Genomic DNA, 6,771 nt, shown 5'->3' with positions numbered 1-6,771 from the left:
AAATGGAATGCAAGGAAAAAATGCGTATAATTTAATATTCCGTACAAGGAAGTCATGTGGTGTACATATGAAGCTTTTTTTTAACCAAAAACTCTCGAACAACGTTTTTTCAAAACAAGCAGATTTTGAAAAAGATGATCAATGATATTCGTGAAAGAAAAATAGTGATTTTGTTAATATTTATCAACTAAGAACTGCAAATAAAACTGAAAAAACACAAGTGTGCGAAAACGAATGTGAGATTCTATATATTATTTATTTTTTTTACCGAAGCATTTAAATAAGTAGGAAACTAGAAATTGATGAATGTGCCGTGTTAGAACTTTCCGGAACCCTGGGCTAGAATTATTTTCTGCGACGAAGCAAAATGCAAACTGGCATACGTTACAGTTACAGCCAAACGAATTTCATAATTCAGTCTCAGAAAGAAAAGGAAACCTAATTATGCCTTAATCATTCAATATCTAAATCAACCTTGTATCAGCTTAGTCTGGTGCGACGAAATGAAAAGAGGTAGTACAAAGACAATCCGGCGCCATGTTAACCAATGCCACGCAGTTTTGCTTGGATTTTTTTTTTTTTTTTTTTTTTTGTATGATCAGACGCTCTGGCAGCTGGACACTCTTAACTTCCTTCCGAGCGCATTGACTTTCATCTGACCTTGACACAGTCCGGTCCGAACCGCATCTTCCATCTGATGTAAGGAAACGTTTCGTCTAACAACGTAAAACACGTGTATTCACCTAAGCAGTTCTTCAAAACAGTGATTGATGTGATAATTTTGATAATGTAATATCTCATGATCTATCCATCTTAGTCAATTAGCTACCATCTACATTTATCTGCAATTATCACATCTGTTAACCTCGAACAGGGAACAACTGAATAGTGATGTATGTAACAGGATTGGAGGTTCTGAGTAATTAAGAGAGATTTTCCGCCTGAATCAAACATATATGAATAATTCATTGAACAGAAGTAAACAAAACTGCTCAAGTTCAATTTAATTATGATCATAATTCGAATCACATTCAACATAAATATTTGCAAACAACATATCTTTAGAAATTATGAGAGACATTCTCGCCGCGCTGGAGATAAAAAATGTTTCTTTTCTTTTCTTTCTTTCTTTTTTCTTTCTTTTTTTTTTTTTTTTTTTTCGTACAGTGTTTCCCACTGCTCACTTTGAAATCTTTGAGCTTGTTAATCAGATATTCGTTAAAGTTTTCCAAAATATGAAGTAGTAAAACAAATTCGAAATTCAAAATTTGGGCTTCTCGGTGTCCATGTTCGCGTGGAGGACTATGATATTCCAAACGGGATGGCTCTAGGTACAGTCGTTTATTTACAATGCGAGAAATATGCAGACATTCATTGAAATTCTTTATTATTTAATTTGTTTAAATATAATACATCAAAGGCAACCTTATGGACAAAAGACTGCATATCTAGTAGAATAACATATTGTTAGTACTGTCTTGAGACAAGTTTTCGAATTTTATTGTTGAGAGTAATAATGAATAGTCTTTCAACAAATTTTAATTCTTTTCTCAATTAAAACAATTTTAATTCAAAAATAAACACATAATTTTAGGAAGCTTATAGCCATGTCACAATATGAAAAAAAAATTATTCTGCAAACTTATATTTCAAACAGTTAAAACTGTCAGTTAAGCATAAATATGAGATTCTGAGACGATGATCATTTTAAACTGCTTAATATGTATTAAAGGAAAAAATTTGTCTATTAAATAGTTGATATTTTGAAATATATAATTATAAATTAAATAAAAATGTAAAAATTTATTTTGCTGCTGTCATAAAAGAAATACAGAAATTCATAATTTGTTTCACCTTTTCAACAGCATCTCTTCACTGAATATATAAATATTCATGATAGCTGATGATGTCCAATTATTTACATATCTTGTTTACCAATCACCAGTTTACCAATTATCTTGAGAGTTTATTGCAAATGTTTTGGTATCTGAATGTAATAATTATGATGGATGTAGAATTTTTGAAATATAAACCAGGTTACGAAATGCTATAAAATAAAAAAGAACATTTATTAACGCAATGTAAAGAGGAAAAAAAGGACAGTCAGCAGCATTGCATGACCGAAAGTGTAAATCAGTCTGGAGAATACAGGAGCACTGCTATGATGACGTGGCTATTTGTAACAGTAATGAGCCATCTTCATCACTTGTAATATGCTGCAGATGTACAGATCCCATGTGGCACACAGCCATCACACCTGTCCTGAAGAAGTGGATTCTTAATTAACCTGCTTGAAATAAAACTTGAGCTTACAAGAACAAGTCCATGTTGTGCTGGATATATCTCTACTATTCTTCTTAATGGCCATGTAGCTGGGAAAATGTCACCTCTTAGCAGAATAATATCATCAATTTCCAGGATTGACCATTCTGATTTGGATTTCAGCATATGCAAGCATTCACTGTGCCATCTCTCTTCTTCATTTTCTTTATTTTCTGCGACAGAAACCTCATGGAATGAAGGTCAGGCCTGATACAATCACATTCAGGAACACTTGTAGTAGTTTCTCATAATTCTTTCAAAGTTCACTCAGTTTTCTCTTTGCTGCAATCAAGTTACTTATCACAGGAAATGTGTCAGGTATGAATTGGCTTCCAGAAACCTCTTGAATGCAACAGTCAATTGTTAAATCTGAGACAGCTTATTGGTGAATAGCTAGCTATTGTTGCCATGCAAACGAAAAATGCAGCATAGTTGTTAGTATTTTTCATTTACCATGACCTTAGTTAAATTTTAAGTTACTGGGCCCACATAATTAATACTACAGTTAATACATAATAATACAAGTGCCCTTCTAATTATATTTTAAATTCTGGCAAGTTAAAATTTACTTTTACACTTTACAAACTTTACATTTTGCTTTAAAATCTTTTAATAATTTTCTTTCTCCATTGAACAACAGTTGTGTTTTAAAATGGAATTTACCACTATACAGCTTGCACATGTAAGTTATGTAATTTCATTCAGCTCAATCAAGAGTTCATCCAGTCTATTAGGAGATGGATTAATAAATGAATGCTTAGCATTATAATTTATTCTAGTATGCTGAATACAACCTGCCACTTGTAGGAGGCCATCTTCAAAAAATTATTAGATGCCACCAATAAAATAATTTTCAAAGGTTTCTTGTAACTTAATAATTGTATTCCATCTTTAAAATGAACTTACTATATTCACAATGCTAAATAATGCCTTGATGCTTTTCTGCATTCCAAAGAGTTATAGAGAAAGGTTCACCCTTGAAATTTGGCAAACAGTTTTGTATCTTTTCGATAAGGGAGCTGTGCTAATTTTAAGTTTTAATTTTTAAACTATGTCATGAAAATATGGTATTAGTCCTCTTCTCAGTCAACGATCCTCAGTGATTCAGTCAAATTGAAGGGGCCTCTTTTAACCACCACAGTCAGTTTATTTTGAGCTTTTGGACCCGATTCCTCAGGAAGCAGGGCCTGCTGGGTATAATTTAGATGGAATGTAATTCTGACGAGACCTCAGTAAAACTCCCGAGATTTCTGTACTTCAGTTAACATGTTTTCCATCGGTGAAAAGGTGATGATAACCTTATTAGTACAACTTTAGAATCTGCCCATGCAAAGATTTGAAATTTGCAGTAACTCGGAATATTTTGGATGGAATCAACAAACTTTGATAGCATTCAGTTCTAATCTCAAAAAAGAAGAATAACTGTAGTCATCACAGCTATTGTAATATCAAGTTCTTGCTGTTATAATTAATCACTTATTGGTATTCAAAATCTGATGCATCACAAAATGTATGTTAACTGCATTGTCTGTGAGTGAATGCATCTAGGAATTTTAATATACTGAAACTGAATCCATTTTTCATTAATACTATTAGGAACCAGATCATACCAATCACTATTGGAAATCCAAAGATGTCGATATGTAATCTTTATCGCTTTTACGGCTATTTGGAAAGTTAAAAAATCTCCGATTGTAATTTTACACTTAATTAGGTTTTCTTCAACAGCCAAGACTGTCTTAATCCCATTATATAATAATGTTGAATCACATTATAATTTCAACAAGTTAGACAATTTATTAGGCATAATTTGCATGTTGAGAGAACCAGTTTCCTGGTTCAACAAATATTGGCTTAAAGAAAGGCCAATCAGTTCACGATTTCCTTAGTTTAAACCACTTCTTAATTTATTTAGTCACCAATTTCTTAGCTTCCAATATATAATATAACTGCCTACAAGTATCAAAAGCCTTTTCAGTGCTTTCCATTCTAAAGAAAAGTCATCACGTAGAAATAATGTCTTTTAATTGTTGATACATAGTGAATCTTTTTCACCATCCACTGCAATTGTTTCAAATTGTCATTGGCAGAAATGAAGAAGGAGGCATGAAATAAGTTACCATGTTTAATCGATCCCATGCTTTTGTTGTGCTAAGCATTTCTCTGGAAATTTCTACCTTCTTTATGTAGTCCTAAACATAATATGGAATTCAAAGACTTTCCTTTATTAGGCTTAGAAAAATCATAGCACTATCTGGTATAAATGCAGAATGGTGAGGAATGTAATATGCATTTTCAGGTAAACCTGTGTATTAAGTTAACTAGACTCATAGATTCAATTTTTCATATTTAGACATGTATTCTTTATAACCTTTTTGGAAACTAGGATTTCACTTAAATTTGTGCCCAATGGCAATTAAGTGTGAAATTGCCATTCCTCTTATATTCTCTCATATTTTCAGCAGAATCTCAAAACGGAAGCTTTACGATGAGTTTTTAACTCAGTCCAAAAGTTGTGTAATGCAATTGCGGTTTCATTGTCACGAAATAAGTTTCCAATTCTTCCAGAAAGTACCCAACCAAAATATGTGTGTTGTGCCACTACTGAATTTTTAATTACACCTGGCAACAAAAGGCAAATCTATTATAACTGCCAATAATAATGTCAATTTTTCTCACTATATTCAGGATCAGCTAACAACAGAATCTGCAGATGGCAGAATATTATGATCCGTATGCCTCGGTGGAAGAGGAGAGGTAACTTATTTAACATAACACACTCTTGCAGAATGAAATTTTAGAATCATGGGTGGAACAGCACATCTGGATAAACAGTAGATAGAACATAACTTCTTTTCAGTGGTAACTTCAGTGCACAAGACTCCGAAATAAAGCTGCATTCATTAGCAGTATGCAAAAGAACAAAACAACTGTGCTGGTTTCCCATTCTATCAAGTGCTTGAATGATTGCTGTGGGAAACAATACTTCTTATTTTTTCCACCAAAATAACGTGCCATGTAAAGCTTTAAATTATAAGAATTTGAGATCACAACTGGATTTAAGTCAGCTGTAACAAAACTGACTTACTGTTCTCATGTAGCAGTGTATTACTTAAATTAAGAAAAACTAATGCAAGTATGTTAAGTACCACAGAGGCAATTAAAGCACAGATTATATATATATATATATATATATATATATATATTACGTTATCTCTCCCTATGTTACATCTAATTCCTTAAATTTAAATATCTTAATGGTACCCATTCTTTAAATAAATAAACATAATTTATTCCTTTACATTGATAAGAAGCAGTTTTATTTGGACTTGTATTAGAAATACATTGGTATTTTCGCTAAGGTCTCTTTTCATGCTCAGTATTACAAATTTCTAATGAAGCACATCTATTACTTAAATCCTAAGAAGCTATCAGATAAGGACTGTCAATAGTTACTTTTTGAGACCATAAATAATGAGTGTTGGAGTCTACTTTTTGACTCAAAATAAATATTAAAGCAACTGTTCTGTTCTAGAAGCTTCTACATGCAATGAATATAAGTTCCGAATTACCTCATTAGAAATATCACCCTAACACTGTAAGCTTGAATGATTTGTTGCTGGTTAATCTGAAGAAGTTTTTAATAGAGATATTACTATCTCTTTTTGTCATTATATTGCTTGAAATTGTTGTATTGTCAAAAATAACTGTTACCCACAGGGCGATAATATTTGGTGTCAACAATTTAAAAAGTGATTCATCCTTTAAAGGGAATCAAAGCAAAATTATTAGCCCTTCTGGCCAACTTGGCCCTTTGGGATAAAAATCTTTAGCATTAAAGTGATTTGTTTATCTGCAGTTTTCTTGTGTGACTGTATCCTTACAAGCTTACAAGCTTCCTGTCATTTTCGTAACAGAGGTGGTGCTGCATTTCCTATATGAGAAAAGAATAAGTTATATTTCTTTCAGTAAATATAATATAGTAAATAGTAAAAATAGTAAAAACATTTTAAATTATTCTTTTTGAGTAGGTTATTTAGCTAAGTTAATTTATTTTATCAGTTTTAACAATTTTAAAATTAAAAAAAATTAGTTCACAGTTATAAGATATTCATTTTCATAAATGTTGCGTGAAATGCTCTGAATTAAAATAATTTTTTGAAACAATAGCAATTTTTTCAATTGTGAATTTTCAAAATTTCTCTCTTTGCCATTTTACTTAACCTAATTTAAAAATTATTACTAAACATCTATTAAAAGTCATATTGAAATCTAACAAAACATCTATTCAAAAGCATATTGTTACGGATTTTGTATTTAGTTAGCTATTTTTAGTAGAATTTTAAATTACTGTGTGATATTGTGATACTGTACGAATATCTGTGAGGAAAAAATTTCAGCATTTTGTTTTATTTCTTCTGATAAGAACAAATTTTATTAACTTATTAG

The 6,771-nt window shown here is 31.3% G+C and overlaps 1 long non-coding RNA gene across 2 annotated transcripts in view; it reads right to left on the bottom strand.

The window, feature by feature from the left end:
* Window positions 1–233: 233 nt before the first annotated feature.
* Window positions 234–6,771, bottom strand: part of LOC146995225 (uncharacterized) — a 192,635-nt gene continuing 186,097 nt past the window's right edge. For both annotated transcript variants that reach the window (XR_015043654.1, XR_015043655.1), the window contains one exon: window positions 234–6,256. This is a non-coding gene — a long non-coding RNA (uncharacterized LOC146995225). The remainder of the gene's footprint in view (window positions 6,257–6,771) is intronic.

This window comes from Stegodyphus dumicola, chromosome 10, assembly GCF_044657685.1.
Source record: "Stegodyphus dumicola isolate Sdum_Otavi_A_Nest chromosome 10, ASM4465768v1".
Taxonomy (NCBI): Eukaryota; Metazoa; Arthropoda; class Arachnida; order Araneae; family Eresidae; genus Stegodyphus; species Stegodyphus dumicola.
This window is presented reverse-complemented; position numbering and strand designations above follow the sequence as displayed.